The following is a 23,646-nucleotide window of genomic DNA, read 5'->3' on the forward strand; positions in this document are numbered from 1 at the left end:
CTCCTCCGTGGTCTCAGGTGCTATTTCATTTGTTTTCACAGATTCTTTTGTCTCAGGGCTACCCCTGCACTGCCATCTTGTCTTAGACTCCACCCTGGCAGTCATTTTGTGCTCATGCTACCACCTTCCTTTTTTCCCCTTGTGGAACCCTGATCCTTTAAAATTGGACCATCTGAGGATTGAAATACTAAGCTCTAATTATTACTTCTAAGTTCACTGAAACAAATAAACCACTAAAAGGAAAAATTTGAATAGCAATTTCCTAGACTTTTGATAATAGACACATATACTCCAAAACTCCTAGGAGAAAACTTGCTCTCTGTTTCTGTCTGTCTGTTTGTTGAAGCTTGTTGGTAAATCACCCATCCTACTCAAAAATGGGGAAAACACATGATTCCTGGTGTTTTGGAACAGCTGTTGGAAAACGGGGTCCCTCTTAGTTAAGATATTTTAGAGAATACAAAGGCAAGACAGGTTACACCTGGCTTACGTGCCAGGATCTTGTGCCTTTGTGGAAAAATGGGTGAACTTTTAGACAATTTAGAATTATAATAGTCATCTGGGTAACCTCTGTGTTAAATAAGTCCATCTTAAGGGACACCCTTAAAAAAGAGGATTCCAAATCTCTCAGGAGACAATGGAATGCATTCTTTGATTGGTACACAGAAGCTTCTGAAAGATGAAATGACTCACAAAACAGCTCTAAATGGATCCTTACAGCGTGCAAATAAAAAAACAAACAAAAAACTTTAGCCATCCAAGCAAATAAACTTAACTTAGTCTTTCTGTCAGAAACGCAATTTGAATCCGAAACTGAGTCTGCTTGGTAGTAAAGGAGTTATGTTTTGATTACAACTACATAACCTTTTGTATTTGCCTTTGAAATTTTTTATTGTTACTTTGGTCAAATAGATATAATGTTTCATCCTCAAAGAGCTTTATAGAAAATACTTTAACAAGTACTCTGGAGTACAGGTTTTTGATAACTTTAAGATCGTAACACTGAACTGGGTAAGAATTTCTAAACTCTCATGGAAAACTGACTGCTTTAATGTTTTGTTTTCCAGATGTAAGCCCCCTTTTCTCCTCTCCTTTAAGCTGCCAAATTAAGCAGTTTGGTAAAGTGTATCTTTGCAAGAAAGGCTGAAGCATTTTTCTTTCTCTCCCTGCTTGATTCCCTCCAGAATTTGGAAACTCTTAAGTCTTCTTTTCAAGAGAATATATGTATTTGTGTAAATTCAATGAGAATCTGTTCTCATTACTTTCCTCCAATAGACTTTCAGTTGGAACGGCCCCTCCCTACTCTACTCTTGCTCTATAGAAGCAAGCCCTTTCCTTTTTCTCTCCAAATTTGCCTGTGTTTCATCATAGCATGCACATCCCAAACTGCAGTTCTTTGCTGATCCTGAATAAACCCATTTTTGCTGGAGAAATAACTGGCTGTTTAAGGTCAACAGGTGATATATATTTTTAAAGGATTTCTGTCCAAAACAGTTAAAATACAAAAAATTTCAGTGCTTAGAGAATTAAACCTTAGGTTTCCAGGTGTCACTTATACTTTGTTCCTATACTATTACATTTCTTAAAACTATTGCATTGAAATTAAAGTCCATGAACTGGAAAAACCAGTTCTTCTTTTAAGCTGCCAAAATAGTTGAATATGGCATGTTCCTGTTAGTTCTTCAGGGCAAAGAACCTATATGTAAAGAAAGCTGGAGAGAATAGCCAAAGATTACCTCCTTTTCCATCATTCACCTCTAAGAGGAGTTGAATGACTTCCATATCATCAATAGCTCAATAGTCATGTGATCCTTTTGCTTTGAGATGGATCCGTTGAGTTTAACACTCTACAGAACAGCGATCTGACAGATTTGAAATGGACTTACTTTTCATTTTCTCCTTTAGCCAATAGGGGCTTCTGCTTGGCTTTTCCTATGATAATAAACTTACTCTTTAAGTCAGGGAGTTAGGGGGTGGTTTCATGGAAGTGAGACCATCTACTCTATCTATACATTCAAAGACTGGGGAAATTGCCCTGGATAATTGCATGCCCCATAGAACTCAGTTGATTCTGGACAAAGCTTCAGTTATCATGTAATGCTCTTAAGTCTCTGACTGATGGATGATCTTGGTCGTCTGGGCGTCAGGAATTAGTTTTAGCTCAGAGTCATGGCAAATTTTAAATGGAAGTTTTGCAGATTTTCCTTTACCTGGCATAGTTACCAGACAAAATCACCACAGACTCCTTTGTGGAAGTCTAGAAGAAAGATGCGTAGTATGTACTTGTGCTGTTAAAGCTGGTCAGGGGCCTATTAAGTCTGGGAATGGGTGAGGGGTTGTAACTCTAGTCAAGTTGGGTGTCTACTCATCAGTCCTGGGGTACACTTGATTACATAGTTCATATGCTGTTCACCAACTATTTCCTGCTCTCTACCTTCAGGGCATGTGGTATGTTGCACTTCCTGGTTCTCTTGTAGTTGAGTGGAACCGTGTGACTAGTTCTAGCCAATCCGTTGTAAGCAGATTATGTGTGTCACTCAGGGCCATAGCATTGAATTGCCAATTTGTGATCCTCTGGAACTCTTTCTGTCTGCTTTTGAGTCTGGCAATGTTCATGATCATGACCGCTCTATCAGCCTGTATCCTAGAGTGAGGAGATATAAAGTGAAGGCCCCAGCACAGTAGACATACAGTATGAACAGGAAATAAATCTTTGTCATTATATGTCACTAAGATTTTGACAAAATCTAGCATATATTGATGGATACAGAAATTGATACCCAGAGATGGAGTGTGTATTAAAAATCTGGCTTTTTTGGCATTGGCTTTGGGGTCAAGTAAGCCAATTTTATAAGCTGGAAGAATGACACTCTATGTTATGCATTGGAATATTTGATAAAACTATCACCTACAATAACTTGAGAGGTAAATGACGAACCTAGAGAAGTGATTAGAAAACAAATGTTAATAGCATATATTGGTTAGTGTTGGCTGCATTTGACAAGATACTTCACAACAGAGAAGTACTAAAAAATAACTGACTAATGTATAAGTAGGAATGGAAGGGAATAAAGAGAACAGAGAAATTCAGAATTTGCAGGGTTGGGAGTGGCAAATGCTTTTCATCTCCAGTTGGTGAACTATAAAACTGAATCAACTTTTCAGCCCCAATTTGTAAACTATAAAGTTGAGTAGGCTTTTAAAACAAAACAAAACAAAAAACAGCTATTAGAACTAGGCTTTTACGCAAGGATCAAATCAAGCATATCTTTGTCATAGCCATGTTTAAAATCTGTAAGTGAATTGAGATGTCACCCAGTAAATCCTTGTAATTGGATGAAATAGGTCAGGGAGACAGGAACAAAGGGCTTTCTTTCCCACCAAGCTTAATGGGTACAAAGTACCTGGGATTAACTAGATAGATTAATTGATGTGTCAAGAAAAGAACCATGGTTATGGTTATTGGCAAATGAAGCCCACTGCAATCAATTGAATAAGAAGCCAATTATGTTTATGAGATAATGTACTGCCAAAGAAATCAAGAACCCAGATAGGACTTAAAATGCATCTTTGACCTCTAGCCTTCTGTAGACAGGAAATGAGTTCAGAACACTGCTCAGCTTCCAAAGAGCACATGTTCTCCAATGCGCACTTCAGATATAGCCAGGGAAGATAGTAGAAAAGAAAGGACCCTTCTCTAGAAGGTCAAGTCAAGGGACATAGAGAAGAATGAACGTGAAGCCCCTCTTAGGTAGCTGAATTAATGTCTAATTCAAGAAATATTCCCCATTCAGGGTGGCGGGACTTCAAAATATCTTGCCATGGACTAGCGTCAGCCCTATATTTCCATTGGTCCCCTCCCCTTGTTTCTCCCCGCCACTAACCCCTCATCCCCCCACCTTTAATCTATTTTTTGTTCTCCATGAATTTGCCTATTCTAGATACTTTAAAAAGTATTATCGTATAATATTTGTCCTTTTATATTTGGCTTATTTCACTCAGCATAATATTTTCAAGATTCATCCATGTTGTAGCATGTATCAGAACTTCATTCCTGGTGCTGGCCCCGTGGCCGAGGGGTTAAGTTCGAGCGCTCCACTTAGGAGGCCCAGGTTTTCACAGGTTCAAATCCTGGGCTCATTAGGCCATGCTGAGGTGGCGTCCCACAAGCCACGACTAGAAGGACTCACAACTAAAACATGCAACTGTGTACTGGGTGGATTTGGGGAGAAAAAGCAGGAAAAAAAATGAATTTCATCCCTTTTTGTTTTGTTTATCCATTCATCCATCAAAAGATATTTGGGTTGTTTCTGCCTTTCAGCTATTGTGAATAATGCTGCTGGGAATATTCATGTACAAGCACCTATTTGAGTCCCTGTTTTTCATTCTTTTAGGTGTATACCTAGAAGTAGAATTGCTGGGTCATATGATAATACTATGTTTGACTTTCTGAGAAATTGCCAAACTGTTTACCAAAATGTCTGTACCATTTTACCTTTCCACTGACAATGTATGAGGATTCCAATTCCTCAGCATCCTCACCAATACTTGTTATTTTCCATTATTTATTATAGCCATCCTACTAGGTGTGAAGTGGTGTCTTGATTGTGGTTTTGATTTGCATTTTCATAATGACTGATGATTTTGAGCTTCTTTGCATGTGCTTATTGGCTATTTATATATCTTCTTTGGAGAAATGTCTATTCAAGTCCTTTGACCATTCTTGAATTGTGTTGTTTAGTTTTTTGTTGTTAAATTGTAGGCTTTTTAAAAATGTATTCTGGATTTTAAATCTTTATTACCAAATCCAAGGTCTTGAAGATTACCCTTGCTTTTTATGCTAGACTAATTTCTATGGTGTCATTCCATTTAGAGAGAGGTTGAGCTAACTGTGTGGTGTCAATAGCTGAGCATCATTAGTGTTGAGAATCAAAGAGATTCAGCTACTAATCAATTACCCAGACTAGCCTGAAGGCCATAGGGAAGTGCTCAGATACTTGTGGGATAAGCTAACAATTCAAACAGAAACTAAGACCATGAATGGGATTTACAGTTTTTATTTATTTTTCTTTCTTTCCTTTTTAGTGTCAACAAATGAAGAGAGAGAGTCAATGCAAGTTGGTTTTATTTAAAGTTTGTGGCACATTTCAACTGAAGCCAGACTAAAGTGCAGTTAAACCTATTATCTAGTATACCTGATTTTAACCAACTAGAAGTATTGAAAAAAAGCAAACTCTAGGGGCCAGCCCCATGGCCGAGTGCTTAAGTTCGCACACTCCACTTCGATGCACCAGGGTTTCACCAGTTCAGATCCCGGGCGTGGACCTAGCACCACTCACCAAGCCATGCTGAGGCTGCATTCCACATAGCAGAGCCAGAAGGACCTACAACTAGAATATACAACTACATACTGGGGGCCTTTGGGGAGAAGAAGAAGAAAAAAAGAAGCTTGGCAAGAGATGTTAGCTCAGGTGCCAATCTTTAAACAACAACAACAACAAAACTCTACAAAAAATAATCAGAATGAAAGGAATAGAAGAACCAATAGCAATTAAGAAAAGGATGTGAAAATGTATATAGTAACATCCAAATTTAAGTAATAATGTTTTATACTACTCAAAGACACCTATGTGCTCTTCACAGTGACTTAAGGCAGTAATTTCCTACCAGTCACAGTTGTGAGATAATGTGGTTAAACATATTCACATAACAAAACAACTCTTAATATACGCAGGGTTAAATTCAGCTATTTAAAACTGAAGAACAGGATGATGACTTTTGCTCCCCGTTGCTCTGAAACGTTGACAAAAATAATCCATAACCAATCTATAAATGAAAATTTGGGCGAGTTTATTCTGAGCTAAAAGTGAGGACCATGGCCCTGGGTCTTCCTTCAGGAAGGAAGGAAGGGCACCAAAGAAGTGGGGTGTACAGATTAGTTACATACCCTCAAAGAGGATGTTTCACATATGGTTGAAATGTCCCTTTTACGATAGTCACGAGACTGCTCTGTTGGCACAGCAATTGATGGACACAGCAGGTAGTAGGTCTGTTGTCTTGGTGGACACAGCAGGGTGGTAGTTCTGTTGTCTCAAGCTGGGTGGTCACAAGTGAGCACAGCAATCAGTTCCTAGCCTAAGGAAAGATACTTATCCTTAAGGAAATGCCACGGTGGGGGGGAAGTTGCACCTTTATCTTAAGGGCATTTGTTCTTGTCTTTGGGACATAGCAAATGCTTAAGCAGATATACAATGCATGCTCAATGGCCACATCAGGCCCTTTTGGAAAAACAAAGTCAGGCCAAATTAGGTTTACACTAAATGGCTTCCTCATATACTCCAATATATCCTATTGCTTGCCATATCTATTTGTCAATACCACAAGTTCAGTTCTATGGTATAATGCAGAGAGGATGTCTATTTATGTGACTTTTTTAGCATTGTCATAGTTTGTAAAAAAGCTAAGCTGTTTATAACAAGACTTGTAAAAGTGTAAGTGCACGTTAGCACAAAAGATATTACTTTCAAGCTAGGTAAATTCTGATCCAAATATGTTTAAAGCAATACAGCCTACATAACATAAAACTTGTAGAAATATATCTCAGCAGGTCACACCAACATAGCAAAGTTTGTTGAACTATTACAAAAAGTATAGGTTTCAGCTCTGGTGAAATGGTATAAGCATACTCTACCCTATTTCTCCCAATGACTTCAACAAAAGTCCTGGACAGAATACATAAAACAACTAACTGAGGACGCTGAAAAGTAAATAAGAATGAACAAACTGGGGAGGAAATCAAAGCTCAAAGAACAAAATAGTGAGTTCCATATTTTTCCCCCTCTATTATGTCCTGGTGTAGTCTCAAGGCAACTCAGATTCTGGAACATTGCAATGGGCGCAGCCAAGAGGAAATCTCTCTCTCAAATGAGAAGAGTGTGAAGATGCCCCCTGAAGAAGAGAGAGAAAGGGGAAGTACACTGTTTTCGTTTTCCTCTTTTGGCTGTGCAGAGCTCCAGTTTCAAAGCTGCCCTCTCTGTGGGCAGTGGCTGTATGAGCAGCTGAGCCTGTTGATTTGCCTTGACAGTAGATCCAGTGGTGAAAGATGTCTGATGGCACAGGAAGAATGAAAGCCAGGCATTCTGGCCAGAAGACCAAGAGAAGAAACTCTGGGATCCAGATTATGTTGTGGAGATTTTAGAGAGGAGGGAGCTCAAGAAGGGAATACCATAGATCTGTGTTTGGAGGTCACCCCACAGTGCTCACATGTGAAACTAACCTGCTATAGAAGACCAAAGGCTTTGAACACCAGTCTGTGGTATAGACCACCACCCCGGCCTCTTTAGCTCCTGGGGAAACACACATAGAACACATCCAAATAGTAGTGCAAAGGTTTGAAAACTGAAATTACATTGGAACCACGGACCACAGAAGGCGAGACAAGACTTTCGACCTGAACCTAACTGGGGCAACTAGCTGCTAAAACAAAACAAAGAAAAACCCAATGTGCTCCGGTCTTTTTAACAGGACTTCCAGTCTCATAACACAGCAATTAAAACATCCAGGATACAATGCAAAATTACTTGACATTTAAAAACAAACAAACTAGAAGCAAAAACAGCAAAATTGCAGCAACTCACAAGGAAGAAGACAACAAATCCCACTCTGAGATGACTCAGATGTCAGAATTACTAGACCAAGACTCAACAGCTCAATAGTGGAATGGAAAAGAGAAAATAGTTTGCGAACTTGAAGATCAATGGACTTATCCAATATGAACCACAGAGAGAAAATATTGGGAAAAAATTGGACACAGACTCAGGGAACTGTAGGACAGTCTAACATTCATGTATTTGAGAGGCAGGAGGAAAGGAGAATGAAACTAGTGCAGAAAAAAATATTTAAAGAACAAAGTTAGAGGCCACACACTACCCAATTTTAAGAATCATTATAAAGCTGTAGTAATCGAGACAGTATGATATTGGTGAAAGCACACACACGTGATCAATGGAACAGAATAGAGTCCAAAAATAGACACACAAAAAAAACAGTCCACTGATTTTTGACAAAAGTGAAAAGTCACTTTAGTGGAGAAAGGGGGCTCTTTTCAACAAATGCTGGGGAAAAAATTCACTATCCAAATGCAAAAAGAAGTCAACCTCTAACTCAATTTCAAAAAACAAAACAAAACAAAACAAACCGAACTATAAGACATTTAAAAGAAAATACAGGAGGAAATCTTTGTGACCTTGAGATGGGCAAATTGTTTTTAGTTATGCGCCAAAAATAAAATCCATAAAAGAAAAAATATATGAATCGGACTTTTTCAAAACTTCAAAACATTTTCTCTGCAAAAGACACCTTTAAGAGAATGAAAACATAAACTATAGACTATTAGATGGTATTTAAAAATCTCCTATCTGACAAAGGACTTGTATACAGAATATATGAAGAACTCTCAAACTCAACAATAAAAAAACCCTCAATTTTAAAAATGAGCAGAGGATATGAACAGATACTTTCTCAAAGAAAATATACAGATGACAAACACAGGAAAAGGTGCCCAACCACATTAGTTATTACGGAAACGAAAATTAAAAACACAGTAAGACACCATTACTATACCTATTAGAATGGCTAAACAAACAAATTAACAGTAACAAGTGCTGACAAGAATATGAAGCAACAAACCATCATATATTGTTGGTGGGAATACAGTATCATATAGCTACTCCAGAAAACAATTTTGCAGTTTCTTATACAGTTAAACATATACTTACATGACCAAGAAATCCTGCTCCTAGGCATTTATTTACTCAAAAGAATTGGAAAGTTATGTTCACACAAAATCCTGTACACGAGTGTTTACAGCATCATTATTCATAATCGCACAAATCTGGAAATGATCCAAATGTTTTTAATGGGTACAGCTATACAATGGAGTACTGTACAATTCTATTGGATGACATCCAGGAAAAGGTAAAATTATAGGGACCAAGCAGTAAGGATTAGTAGTCGTCAGAGGTTAGAGGTGGGGAGAACTTTTGACTACAAATGAGCAGCATAAGGAAATTTTGGGGGGTCATGGGGATGTTCTGTATCCTGATTAGAGTGGTGGTTACGCAAATCGACACACGTGTTAAAACTAAGAGAACTGGACACCTTTAAAAAAAGTGAATTTAGTCTCTCTCTCTCTCTCTATATATAATACCTTTTCTAGCAGTAAGCTATAAATTTAACTTTCCCTTGGCAGCAGGTTATTTTGGTGGTATCGAAAATGGGAGTTGGCATTCACCAAAAAAGTAAGTACTATGCTATCACTTGTGTACTAGTAAGAGACCAGGTATTTGGGAAGTGCCAAATGTGACAAAGTACTGACATTCTTCCCCCTTAAGTCCTGTGCTGGGAAGGCCATGCATTCAATTAAACAGCTACCCCAGATCTGGGAGGCTGTGTTGTCATTATTCCAGCTCCCACTACCACTATTAAACCATTATTCCCTCACTGACAAGGAAAAAAATTTCTCCTTTGTCATTCTTACTCTCCCACCTAAGCCCTGCCCTTATCCCTGACATCTGCTAGCCACATCTCCACGTTGCTCAGGAGCACTACCACGTGATTTACAGTCTACTTCCTTTACTCTACTTTAGCCACCCACACCCATGGCTGCTGTTTGGACTTTATCACCATAGTGCTCTACCTCTGAAATAATAAACCCCAATAGTCCAGTATTTATCCAAAACTTCCTTGCATTTCAGCTGCATCATTTCTTTACTCCCACTATACCTCTATTTATTTGAACTCTTCAGGATTTCTAGTCACTTTGTTTCCTCCATTTGCCTTATTCTGTTTCCCTCTTTCTTCTTTTTCTATCTAGCTTTGACCGGCAGTGTCCATAACTTCTTCCCATTTCCATCAATTGCCATGTCTTCTTGTATTTCTGTTCCATTTCACTCAGAATTACCCTAACTTGGATCAGTCCAATGATCTCCTTTTCTACTCATACACTCAGTTGACCAACCTGCCAAGGATTCCTGGAGAAAACTATACAACCACATAACTTAGTGGATTAGAGCCACTGCAAATTGTTGGTCTTTGATATTAAATAACATAACTACATCATGGCGATCTTCAGTCAGCCCTCTCCGTTTGTCTCAATAGTTATTTCAAACCTTCGCAGATATCTAACCAATCCTCCCCCTTAGACCAACCCTCCCCTCACACACACACCTTAAAGAGAAAACTCAAGTTATTAGGCAACTTTCTCGGCTTCTTGCACTACCCCTGTGGTAAGCAGAATTCCAAGATGGCCCCCATGATCTGTACCCCTGGTGTCACGGCCATGATAAGACTATGTTAATCAGTGATGATGTGGAACTTTACTTGAGCATAGAAAATAATGAAGCTTAAGAAATCCTCCCAACATTTTGTTTTCCAAAATTCCTCCACCCTTTTATGTTGTGAGAAACGGCTTACCACAGAGAGCTATTTTCCTGAATACAACTTAAATAAGATTTCCTGTCCAACTTTCTCGTGATTCCCATAAGACTCACAGATGACTCCATTGTTTACCTGTGACTAGCCTCTTTTGCATGAACCTGCTGGCATGGGCAGACTCAGAACGTCCAACTTCCATTCTCTGTCTCATGATTGATTAGCTGAGATTAGGACTGTTTGTCCGCCTCAAAACGACTATCCACAGAGAAAAACATTTCATGTTCAGGTAACCATCTGAGACTGCCTCTGCCTGCAAAACAACAAATGAAAATCACTCCATCTGCACCTTGTTTATCTTTCTTGTCTTTGTTCAAGGTGCTATGACAAAATACTACAGACTGGGTGGCTTATAAACAAAAGAAATTTATTTCTCTCAGTTCTGGAGGCTGGCAAGCCCAAGATGAAGGCGCTGGCAGATTAGGTGTCTGGTGAGAGCCTGCTTTCTGATTCACAGACTGTGTCTTCTAGCTGTGTTCTCACATAGCAGAAGGGGCTAGCGAGCTCTGTGGAGTCTCTTTTATAAGAACGCTGGCCTCATTCATGAGGACTCCATTCTCACGACCTAGGCACCTCCCAAAGGCCCCAACTCAATATCATCACAGTGGGATTACGATTTCAACATATGAATTGGGGCCGGGCCGGGCACAAACGTTCAGATCATAGCACTTCTCTATGAAACTCTAAGGCAAATCCACTTGCTGAGATACTCTGATCTTTGGATCTGGGTTGCTCAGCCTGAATAAAATCAATATCCTTGCTTGTCCGTTTTGTCTTTGACGTGTGCTGCTGTGAATCAGATAGGACTGGCCTGGCCTTCCCTCCCTCTTTACTTCACTCAGGCAAGGAGGACTCCTCAAGCCCTTGGTGCTCCATCTTGACTGGCCATCTGGAGATCCAACAGTGAGTCCAACTTCCGGTTCTGTGTTCCAGACTCCTGTCCTACAGTGGCAGAGAAAGGATTTTATTTTTATTCTTTTTGAGTACTGGCTTGATTTTCGGTGCTAGCTTCTTTTGGTTTTATGGCCTGACTTTTTGATGATCTCTGTAAATGACTTAAATGGTTTATAGAAATCTTGCCTCTGTGGGTAAAAGCAGAAAATCTGGCTTGTCACACTTTTCTGTTTGTCTATTTTAAATGAAATCAATTAAAGCATTTGTACCCCGTGGGAACAGAACAGCTCTTTTATATGAATCAGTGAGTTTTATATTTCTGCTTGGCTGAGATACAGAATTGGCTGAAATATTTTAATTGAAGCCGTAGCTGTCTATGTGGTCTGTATGTATGTTTATGTGCCTATGACTGTATAATATTTTCTTTCCTCCAGATCGTATTACCAAATTAGATTATGAAATCTTTTAAAAGAGTTCTATTTGGATTGGTTTAGAAAAAAGTGAGTCTTATGCAATTCCTAAAATTCCCAGAAATTAAGGAAATTGATCTTCTAAATACATGTTAAATATATATTATAATAGAAACTAAGTCAAACGGGTTCAGAATTTGAGTTCACATTATTTGGGTAAATCTTTGGTGTATGAGACTGGTTTAATATAGTTGATTTAATAAAAATAGCTATGTCTTCTGAGTTATTAGTATTAAATATAATACTAGCATACATGTTTATTCTAATTGGGTATGTTTTTCCTAAACTTTCATAGATTTACTGATCAAATAAGCTAGCATTACATCTCCTAGATGTTTAAGATTATGAAAAATGTAAATTTGTGTTTAACCAAATTGAATTATTATTCTGGCACACTTTATTTCAACAGTAATTATGCTTTGCAGTATGTCAGCTTGGAAATAGTTTCCAAGATTTTCAGATAGCTAAAAACCTGTACTGATGCTAAATAGAGTTAATTAATGGATATTCGTTACACGCCTAGATCACTTGTACATAGGATAGGATACTGAAATTAATTGCAAAGCAGAATTTTAAGTTTATATAATTTTTACGTACTTTTCCCTCTCATTTTTATAAGATACAGCGAGGCTATATATTTAATGTTAATGAATGTGTTCATTTTCGCAACTTTGGGATGTGCATAGCCATAAAAAGTTATGAGATGTACATTCATAAGATCTGCTAGTCTGCTAAAAATGTTAGTGTATTATAAACCTCCTAGTTTTCTTTGTAAAATAGAAGGGACTGTGGTTAAAAACTCTAATCCATATGTGTGAATGAGACTCAGAGCAATAGTGGCAGAGAGGAACAACTCTGTATGGAATGTATGCAGGATGAATTTTTGTTTAAACAAAGAAAGGGTAGTTTGTGCTAAACTAAAATAACTCTGTTCCAGAATGAGAAGGAGGAAAGTGTAGGAAAAAATCTAAATGGATATAGAAAGTTGTAGAAGGTTCTCAGAAAGGGGATTTTTAATTGTGGTGGTCAAGGCTAAAGTTTAATGGATTTATTTATAAGGTTTTCAAAAAGAGTTTTAATAAACACTGTATACAATATATCTGATGCAGAACTAGCATTTGGTTTTCTCTCTGTTAAAATGACAAAATCTTCTTGGATTACATGCCTGCTTTATTCGTTAAGAGGTTGGAAAAGATTTTTCTTTGCCTTCTAAATAATTTGTCAAAGATTCTCTGTCTTATCAGGGTTATTTCCTGCATTTTATGTTGATTTTATCATGTCCTCGATTATTTAAGAGAACAAAGTCTTCCCATTTTTGAAAGAGCCAGTGTTCTTTACAATCATGTTACCTCCTGTGTATACTTTTAAAACCTTTTATTGTCATCTTGGTTAAATAAGTAACCAAGTATTGTTTTCCAGTAACCCATGATTCTATTTCAGCAAGTGTTCAAACCTCCAGACGACTTTTGATACTTTGCCTTCCCAACATCAAATCCTAAATGATATATTTTGCACCTAAAACTGGTTTCCCAGGGGGGCCCTGAAAAACATTTAGAAAGAATTTGTTCTTTATCTTATAAAAAGAGAGGTTCTAGTCATAATTAGGTTTATTTGATATGTGACTATTGATGAGTTGCATGGGAAGACTGATCAAATCAGAAGAAATGCTTAACCTTCCCCAGGCTAAATTTTTGTGAGTAAAATGTTATTAATATAAATATTTCAGAAATTGTATGCTATTTGAGAAGTTCCTAGAGATTTGTCAATATCCTAACTGTCTATGTTTCTAATTATCAGAGTGTCCGTGCTGCTTTGCCTGATATTAGACAACAAAAGTATAATGAATACAAACATAAGTTATTTTTTAAAATGTTAATTGAGTGACAACTTTCTTTTTTAAATTTGAATCTAGCATCTTCTAGTCCAATGGCTCCAAACTGGGGATTCATATCACTTACCTATGGAGTTTTATGAATATACAAATGTGTAGGACTTATTCCATTCTTACTGAATTTCTTCACTTGATAAACTTGATATATTCTTGTATATTCCAGCCATATACTTGGTGTATCCATGGTATATCATGTCTCAGGATTATTGTATACTAAATCTGAAGAATTTTTTTCTCTGTAAAGATTCATTTTCATAAAGTAAATCTACTTTATCATACAGGAGATAAATAAATCATAAATCATAAAGTAATATCTACTGTTCTTTGGAAATAAGATTAATTATTATGTTTATAGACATTTTACCTAAAACTTTTTTGCATTGACTTTCTTTTGGTTTGCATGCCACAGAAACGACTGTCTTTGCCAGCTTCATTATTCTTATGATGAACTCTCATCGCCTCCTCCACTCTTAAAAGTTATCAGTAATAAGTTAACTGCAGCCATTTTAAGGCTTTTGTCATCTACAGATAGTTTTATATTTTACTCTGATGCTTCCCTGAAAGGCCTTGCAATCAGCCACAGGCCAGAGTACATCTTGGGCACAGGCTTCGGATGGCATTCCTTAAACACCTTTGAGTCCATACCAATGGACTGAGGCAGGATTTCCAGAACTCTAGTCCAGAAACAGATGGGTTCCTGAGACCACCAACCCAAGATCGAGTGGAACAAGAATGAATTACATAGGCCTGAATAAACTGATGAGGGATGCTTGTGGGTTTTGTTTGGAATGTTGTTGATGTTAATGTTATATTTTCTGGATATAAGGAACCCCTTTCTTTTTTGTCTTAAGCTATCTATAACTCATAATAATTTAGTAAACTCTGCTTTTGTAAATAGAAATGAAACATTTATCTTTTTGCCCCTGCCTGACTCCTCCAGATTTCAAAAACTCTTATTTTCTTCTTTTCATAGCAATCTAGTTACGTATTTGCACAATTCAGTAAGGTCTGTCCTCCTCGTTAATAGGACTTAATTGGAAACATTGGTCATGCAATCAAGGCCTTGCCTGGAATGTCACATTTGAGAGTAATGCTCACTTAATCAGATATGACCAGACACTTTTAAGGAACTATGTCCAGTTAATTTTATGGTACTAGTGCTTATAAAGCATGCTTAGGGAAACTGGACTGGTATCTGGTTCACAGGGTGAGTAATGAAGGTCACTTCCTGGTAGGCCTAGGTCACAGGATATTTTAGGGAATTTGAGAAGAGAGGAGTTCACCCAAATTTATAGGTGCTACAGGTGAAATTTGATGGCGAACTCTTGGCTTGGCTTCTTAGCTCAAGAGGTTTTTAAAAGTCCAATCTGACATTTCTTATTAAACTTTCGGCAAAGTAGATTTAAGGAGTACTATATGATATTACCATTTTTGCCACACCTATGTAAATAATCAGGTCTAATCTAATGAGATCAGTTGTATTTTATGATCAAGAATAATCTTTCTTTGAGATTACCTGTGATTAAAAGGGGAGTGACTTTAGAGAGAAATTTTGTGTTTCAATGGAAAACTATAGCACACTCTTCTGACTCTAGTCCTAAATTAGCAATAATTGGAGTTCATTGTCCATTGTTCATTGTCTTTGTGCTATTTGCACACTTTGTAAATTGCAGGTAATTGATGGATATTCAAACTCTGTCTTCTCTGGTGGAGATTTAAGTGACTTCCTCCCCACCTTGTGGAAAAACCAGTTTGAGTACATTCCTGTAACAGTCCAAGGATCCTGTTACCTTGCACAAGTCATTAACACTTACCAAATGTTCACTTCTTCCAGATTCCTTCAATATCTGGCTATAGTCATCTAATTAAGTTTTCCAAATTTTCTCCCTCCTGCCTGACTTAGCCTATTTAAGAATTAAACCTGACCACTCAGATTCCTTTCCTGTACTGCACTGGCCTTTTCCCCTAGGATCTGAAGAAGCCCTGTAAGCTAAAACCTAATGATTTCATGTAAACATTGAAGGACTCAGGAACTCATCACCGTAGTGGACCATGCATGGGTTGGATTATTCCTGGACAAGCCACTGTCTGGGCTTGTAAGGAAGTTTGGCAATATACTGGGCTATACATGCCCTTACATGAGAGATAACCAAGGCTATGGACAACATCACCAAGAGAAGCAACATCTTAACTTCAAAGAACTCAATCAGTGGTGCTCCACCAGCATCTTGGAATCTAATGAACTGGTTACCCTCAGGTTCAGCTCCTGAAGCTGTTTACTTTAGTACAAACGTTCATATTTATATTTTCCTTTTTTCATTTCAGGCATTCCTCTTTAAGATATCTGATGTCCAGGACTCCAAAATAACTGACCTTTTCCATCACTTCTCCATAAATGGTTTGACTGATTTTGCAGAAACAGTGCCAAAAAGAGGTCGTAAGAGATTATTTCTTGGACTCTGCTTGGCCCCACGCAGGAGGTTTATTCTTACCTCTGAGTTGTTCAGTGAAGAATGATATTCATTCATCTTTAACAAAAATCTGACAATATTGAACTTCACCTGAGCCCTGTGCTCTTGGAGGATAGCAACAGTTGAGAAATCCATACCCCAACCTTTTGTGTTCCAGGAAATGGCTTGCTGCAAAGAACTACTCTCCTCCATAACACTTAGAAAAGACTCACTGTCCACTCTTTCTCATGATTCCCACGAGACTTGAGGATAACACCACTATGCACCTGTGATGAGGCCAAACATATATTTCTCTCCTTTCGCACGCACCTGCTGAGAAGGTCAAACTGACCATCTTCCTTCTTGTTCTTTGTCTCATGATTGATTAGCTGAGATTAGAAGTGTTTGCTCCCTGAAACTGGCTGTGGTTAATTTATGTGTCAACTTGACTGAGCTAAGGGGTGCTCAGATAACTGGTAAAATGTCGCTGTGTGTGTCTGTGAGGGTGTTTCTAGAAGAGATTAGCGTTTGAATTGGTGAACTGAGTCAAGCAGAGGGCCCTTCCCATGGGGCCCAGCCATGTGGGTGGCTGGGTGGGAGTCATCCAATCCTTTGACAGCCGAATAGAATAAAAAAGGCAGAGGAAGGACAAATTCACTCTCTGCTTGAGCTTCTTCTGTCCATCCATCTTCTTCTGTCTTCAGATAGCCAAGCTCCTGGTTCTCAGGCTTTGGGACTCACGCTGACACTTACCTCATCAGCCCCGATTGTCCGGTCTTTGGACTTGGACCGAATTATGTCACCAGTTTTCCTGGTCCTCCAGCTTGCAGATGGCAGATTGTGGGACTTCTTAGCCTCCATAACTGTGTGAGCCAATGCCTATAATAAATCTCCTCATATATATCTATATAGATTGCTACTGGTTCTGTTTTTCTGGAGAATCTTGACTAATACACCAGCTATTCACAGGGAAAGAAACATATCCTGTTCAACTAACCAACCGAGGGAGACTTCCCCTGCTCAGAAAACATCTCCAACCACAGACCACTCCGTCTGCAACTTGTTTACTCCTCTTTTTGAAACTCTAAGGCAAAACCACCCACCGAGATACTCTGATCTTTAGATCTGGGATGCTCTCCCTATTGCAATAGCTTGAATACAATTAATATCCTTACCAGTCCAGTTTTTGTCTTTGACAATAGCAAAAAGGATTTTGGTATGTATTTAGGGTCCCTAATCAGTTTATTTTAAGACAAGGAGATTCTCCTTGGTGGGACTAACTTAATCAGTTGAGACCTTTAGAAGCAGAGCCTTTTCTCTGGCTAGTCACAGAAGGGGAGATCAGAGAGATGTGCTCCTGCTGACCAGCAAGAAAGCAAGCGTCCGTGCTGTAACTGCCTGTGGGTGCCATATGGCAAGGAAGTGCAGGAGGCCTCCAGGAGCTGAGACTGGCCCCCAGCTGATACCCAGCCAGATACTGGGGGCTTTAGTCTTTTAACTGCAAGGAACTAAACTCTGCCAAGAATGTGGGTGGGCTTGGAAAAGTTCCTGTAGCCCCAGATGAGAACTGCAACCTGACTGACACTCTAATTTCACCCTGTGGCACTCTGACCCGAGAACCAAGCCACATCATGTCAGACTTCTGACCTGCAGAACTGACAATTAATAACCAGGTGGTGTTTTAAGCTGCTACATTTGTGGAAATTTGTTACACAGCAATAGAAAACTAGTAAAACCCCTGACAAATCATTCTGTGTCTTCATTGATCTGCAGCTTTTCTCCTTTCTCAATGTTTGATACCTCTATCTACGCTATGATCTCACTTGCTTCTGCCCCTGTATCCACAGGCATCTTACTCCATTGATTGCTCCTGTTGTCACTCTGCCTCTATCATCCATCCTCTTCAACATGTAAACATGGTGAAATCTCTCCTATTACAAAAAAACCCTCCACTGATCCCTTCTTCCCTTAGCTATGAACTGATTTGAAAGAACAGTAGTCTACACTTGATGTTTCTACTTTCTTACCTCTTATTTACCACTCATCCATATAAAAGGGCTTTCAACCAAACACACTATCAAAATTCTTCTCAGCAAGTCACTAGTGATATCAATTTTGCTACATTCAGTAGAGAATCATCACACTTGATCTCTTCGCATATTTTACAGTGTTACTTATTGATACTCTCCTGGTTTCCATAACACCACTCTCGGGGCTTTTCGCTTATTTCTCTGATAATTTCTTCACTCCTTCTCAGTCTTCTTTACGGGGGTCCTCTTCCTCTACCCATTCCATGTATTAACATTATAGCTCAAATTTCTAGGGGTTTTGCACTCACTCCTAATGTGAGTTCTGCAGACACCTACAAATCTCATGTGCACACACACATACCCCTTTGGTTTTATTGGGATTCACTTCTTATAAACAAGTTCACTTCTCTGGTTGCTGCAACGGCTCCGTTATGTGATCTCCTTCCCATCACAGCTCATGAGCTCAGTTGCACATTAGCCTCCCCATGATGGCTGCCCCTGCTCTACCAAACTTCACATCCTCTTCCAATGCTGCCACCACCTTGGCAACTAGAAACAGAATCCAGAAGCTCCAGCCCCTCAACCTCGTATTCAAATTGGGCGGTCACCACGAGTAAACTGAGCAAACTGAGTCTGCGGTGGGAAATGCAATGCCTCTGCCCTCTTGTTTCATCTGCTGTTAGAGGAAGTCTCTAGCTAGTCTTGTTTGTTCCTTGATGCCTCACAACATTCAGGGAAAAATCTTTCTGCATTTTTTGCAGCCTTTTTTCTCTCCAGGACTCAGAGCTACATATCCATGGAGAAAAATGGAAATAGAGTTGACTGCCAATCTCTGAAATGTTCTCAAAATGCTGTTCCCCTCCCCTGCCAAAGGCTTTTTTACCGCGTCAAGTTCATTAAGCTCTTTCCTCAACCTTTAGGAAGAGTTTGTTCCTACGAAGCTCCTGAGACCACGGAGGCAGTAGCTGTTGGACCTCTCCCACCATTGCATCAGGTAAGCCCTGACACTTTTGAACCTCCTTTCATTGGAGACTGGGGCAGAGCTTCTCAAATTATTCCAGTGAAGGAACAATCCTTTTCACCCCAAATCATTCTAGACTGATACTTTGGTAAAATACAATAAAAAGGAACTACTAGAAATTGTCTGAAATAAAAATCAGACAATGTCAGACTGCTATAAAATTTTCTAAATGCTTACTCTCAATGTCTGTATTTCTCTAATTGCAGACCTGTAACACGCATATCATCTCCGTACACTGGCCTGTGAAGCAGTCTGGGTAGCACTGGTCTATGAGTGAAGGAAGGGCGAAACCGGAATGTTCTGTCTGCTTCTTGAACTATATCCTAGTTACAATTTTTCAGGATTTCGTTTTCTTCCAGCTTCTGGTGAACTGGGTAGATGATTACCATCTTTCCTCCATTTGAACTCTCAGTTCTCAATTTCTTGATGCCAAATTTCGTACTTTCTGAATTATTTTTCAATCATGACCATGCCCCTGAGTCTCTTCTTTCCTTAGTTGATTGCTCTTTGGAATGTCAACATCTCCACTGGAGAGCGTGAGAGGTATTTCACAGGGAGTTAAACTGAATTGTCAGCATTTTTTGTAGCATCGCTTGCTAAAGGCTAAACAGAAGTTTGACCATTACCTGTGAATTTCATTTTACTTCAGAAAAATATTGCTGTGCACTTGATCTGAAGGGTCATCCTTCAGAACAAGAGGCAGAGAGTTAAGAGAGGACGGAAATATTCACGTAAGCAGGTGATAGACGGGGCAGGGTGGGGATTGGACTCAGCTAGATCCCCCTTGGCATCTGACTCTCCAACAGTTCTCTTTCCTTTCCAAATTTTCTCCAACTCTTTATTGTATAGGTCAACAAATGAGAGGCATAAACTACAAGAGAAGCAAAAAAAGTTTATTTGGGTCAAGAATTGCAATTTGGGAGACAGATTTGAGTAGAAACTCAAATGTACTCCACTTACAGGAGAGGGGCTTAGGGTTTTTGTGGGAAAAAGGGAGGAAGATGAGGTGGGCTGTCTTAAGGAAGAGTTCATTGTTCTGAAGAGGTGAGGCTGGGTTTGTACCTCATAGATTGGCTTAAGCTTCAGTCATCAGGCAAAAGACCAGACTTGTACTATGTTGACTGGTCAGTGACTCGGTTATTAGCAAAATCCAGTTTTATCAGTCCTTACAAACAGGATATTCCTGTCTTTATGGACTTTCTGGAATGTTGGCGGTTTGGTCCAGTTTGGAAGATGAAGAAAACAAGATGTGCAAGGCAATTCCTCTGAAATGGCTGCTCCGGCTCCATTTGAGTATGGCTCTACTCGCGTCATCTTTCATATATAGATCGACTTAACTGCTAAAGCTTCTCTTTTTTCCACACTCTGGGTTTTGAATCATAATGAACTGAGCTCCCCAATTAAGGAGAAACGAGGGGGGAATCATCTGTATGATAAGCCCTATTTACAACTGTTTTCTTTTACATATAAATCTGTGTCATGAATATGAAGATAATGCTGGATGTGAAGTTTCTTCACATGTATTATTCAAAAACACTAACTTTGACTAGAAAGGACACTCAAGAGCAATTTGTCATCATTTTGAGGAGAAAAGAAACAAAAAGCCCTTCAAACATATCCAGGATCTTTTTCTTTTCTCCAAACACCAAAAAGAAATTGATGGCCACTTGATTCTCTCTTTACAACTTGTTTAGAATGCCAGAATTCTTCCAGGAAAAAGAGGATCAAGGTTATGGATCTCTCTTCCTAATAGTAAACTGCCATATTTTAAGTACGGTTAGATCTCATGTTTTTAAAAAATTGTCTAGACACATGTGCCCTGAAAGTCTCTGAGTTGAGTGGGAAAAGCTCTCTTCCAAAATTAGTTGTGAACAAATATGAAATGATTGACTTTGTTAACTAAAGGGAAAAGGTTAAACTGATAAGGGTTGTCAGATGCTTAGACATTTTATAGAATTTGAGAACACAGAGCTTGGCTTTCAGCCTCTCCAACTTCAAGTATTTTGCGATGAGGAAATACCTCCCATGTCTGTTTACTCAATTTCCTACCCACCCCTAACTATAGGAAAATATTTGAAGGCAGTGGAAATTTCATCTTCCTGACTCAAACGGGCTACACAGAAACACCTCACCTCTTCATAGTAGGTAAGCATTGTTATCCAAAGAGATTTATGAATTAAAACTTCAACCTTATCTATTGTTGATATGTATTTAATTTTGTAATTAAAATATGTATTTAATTTTGGGTTTTTGTCCTTGTTTTCTTTTCATTTTTTTTCCAGCTTTATCCAAATATAATTGACATGTAACATTGTGTAAGTTTAAGGTGGGCCACGTGATGATTTGTTACATGTATAGATTGAGAAATGATTACCACAATAAGGGATTTCTTTTCCATAAAGATCCATGAATGAACTTACTGATGAAGAGACTGATGACGATTTGGAAAAATTAGCATGACATCCTGAATGGAAACATGAAGAATCTGTACTTTCAAAGCTGACTTTCGTAATTGGTACTGTCTCTTACTGAGTGATTTGTTAAAAAGTCATCTCATTTCTTTTAGAATCGGTTATCTCATCTCAGAGGGAAATATCACCAGCCCATAAGGCTACTGGGAAGTTTGGGAATATTTGGAAAGGCTTATGCAGAGGGTTACAAAGCAGAGCAGAAATAATTATGGTCAACATTGATCCAAAACGAAAGCAAAGTTTCATTTATGAGAGAAAAAAAGTCCATATCTTATAGAGTAATTTATATTAGCGTTAAAATTACTATAAAGATAGATTTATTATAAAACTTTAAAGCAAACATCCATGCCCTGATTTTGGCTGTCAAAGGCCCGATTTAGGCTGAAAGTGCTTGTTCCTCCGCTTGGAGAGAACTGTTGCCTGCGTCGGCCGGGCGGTGGGGTGAGTCAGAGAAGCGAGGTGAGCACACGCTGCCCTCTGGTGGCGCTTGCCCGAACTTGCTGAGCCGCCAAAGCTGCCCTCGGAAGCAGCGACCCGCGCTTTCCAGAAGCGAGTACGGTATTCCTGGATATTCAGCAGGCTTGAAGAATGGCTCTCGGAGGGACTTCTTTCTTGAATTAATCGTAAGTTTAAGAATCCAGCCCCCCCCCCGCCCCCCCAAAAAAGCCTTATTGTACCTAAGTTTTCAAAGATGGCTTTTTGTGACATTCTAGAAACAATGACTACTTTTTTTTTTAAAGATTGGCACCTGAAGTAACATCTGTTGCCAAACTTCTTTTTTTTTTTTTTCCTTCTTCTTCTCCCCGGAGCCCCCCAGTAGATAGTTGTATATTCTAGTTGTAGGTCCTTCTGGTTGTGCTATGTGGGACGCTGCCTCAGCATGGCTTGACGACCAGTGTCACATCCGCGCCCAGGATCCTAACTGGTGAAAACCCTAACCCCTAGTTTGCCTTTCAAGGCCTGTATCTTGTATCCAATCTCATCATAATGTATCCCAACACAAATTGTGCTGCTCACATTCCACAGACATACCACACTCATTCTCCCTTCCATCCCTCTACTCGTTGTATTAGCCTGTTTAGGCCTTTCCAAACCCCGCTATTTTCCAAATCCCAATTTCTGGTTCACCTCTTCAATAAAGAACTCCCAAAAGTTCAAAGTGAGTTAGAAAGGTTACCAGCTTTGTATAAATATCAGATTGTGAGTTGTAGGTCCTGGGAGATGGAATAAAATACTTGTTTAGCTGTAAAGTCAAATTTCAATTCACCTGTGGATATTTCGTGGTCTCTGTGCTCCCCAGTTGTCAGTGATGAGAAAACAAAATGTGGTCATTAATTTATTGAGCATATGCTGCATGCAAGGCTGGAATATACAGGGGTGAACAAGAAAGACCATTTACTCACAGCACCTTCTTCTAGTAGGGAAACCTCAAAACACCCTTAATCATTCTCAAAAGATTTTATGAAATATAGGCCGTACGTGAGAAACAAAAAATTAAAAACAAAAACCAATAAAGCATACACTAACTGCATTTATTTCAGTAAATACAAAAATGTGTTTAATTTTCAGAGCCAGAATAAAGATATATTTTAAACAATGAAGGACATCAGTCACAAAATTCATAAAGTAGCACATTTATTTCATATATCTCAGAAACATCCAACTTTAAATTTTCTAATGGGTTTCTATGTAGTAGATGGCGCCATCTATGGGTGAAGCAGGAAATGCCTAGTTTTATTAACAGCAATCCGTGCAGAAAGGAGAAGGGGAAGGAATTCGCTACCAGAGCTCTGAGGAATGAATGCCACACCACCCAGGGAAAGGCGAAATCTCCAATATTGAAATGGAAGCGCAAGGTCCTAGACTAAAGAAATTGTCAACTGGTCAGTACACTATAATTATTTCTTCCTACAAACCTTCAACCTGAT

General features: G+C 38.8%; 1 long non-coding RNA gene across 2 annotated transcripts; it reads left to right on the forward strand.

The window, feature by feature from the left end:
• The first annotated feature begins 10,715 nt into the window (after window positions 1-10,715).
• On the forward strand, window positions 10,716-23,315 carry LOC139079059 (uncharacterized). Of its 2 annotated transcripts, XR_011532326.1 has the most exons (3): window positions 10,721-13,548; window positions 16,072-21,392; window positions 21,530-23,315. It is a non-coding gene; the product is annotated as an uncharacterized lncRNA (long non-coding RNA). The 2 variants fall into 2 exon arrangements; XR_011532325.1 differs by lacking the exon at window positions 21,530-23,315 and having other exon boundaries at window positions 10,716-13,548; window positions 16,072-21,492.
• The last annotated feature ends 331 nt before the right edge of the window (window positions 23,316-23,646 follow it).

The sequence above is a fragment of the Equus przewalskii genome, chromosome 24, assembly GCF_037783145.1.
Source record: "Equus przewalskii isolate Varuska chromosome 24, EquPr2, whole genome shotgun sequence".
NCBI lineage: Eukaryota > Metazoa > Chordata > Mammalia > Perissodactyla > Equidae > Equus > Equus przewalskii.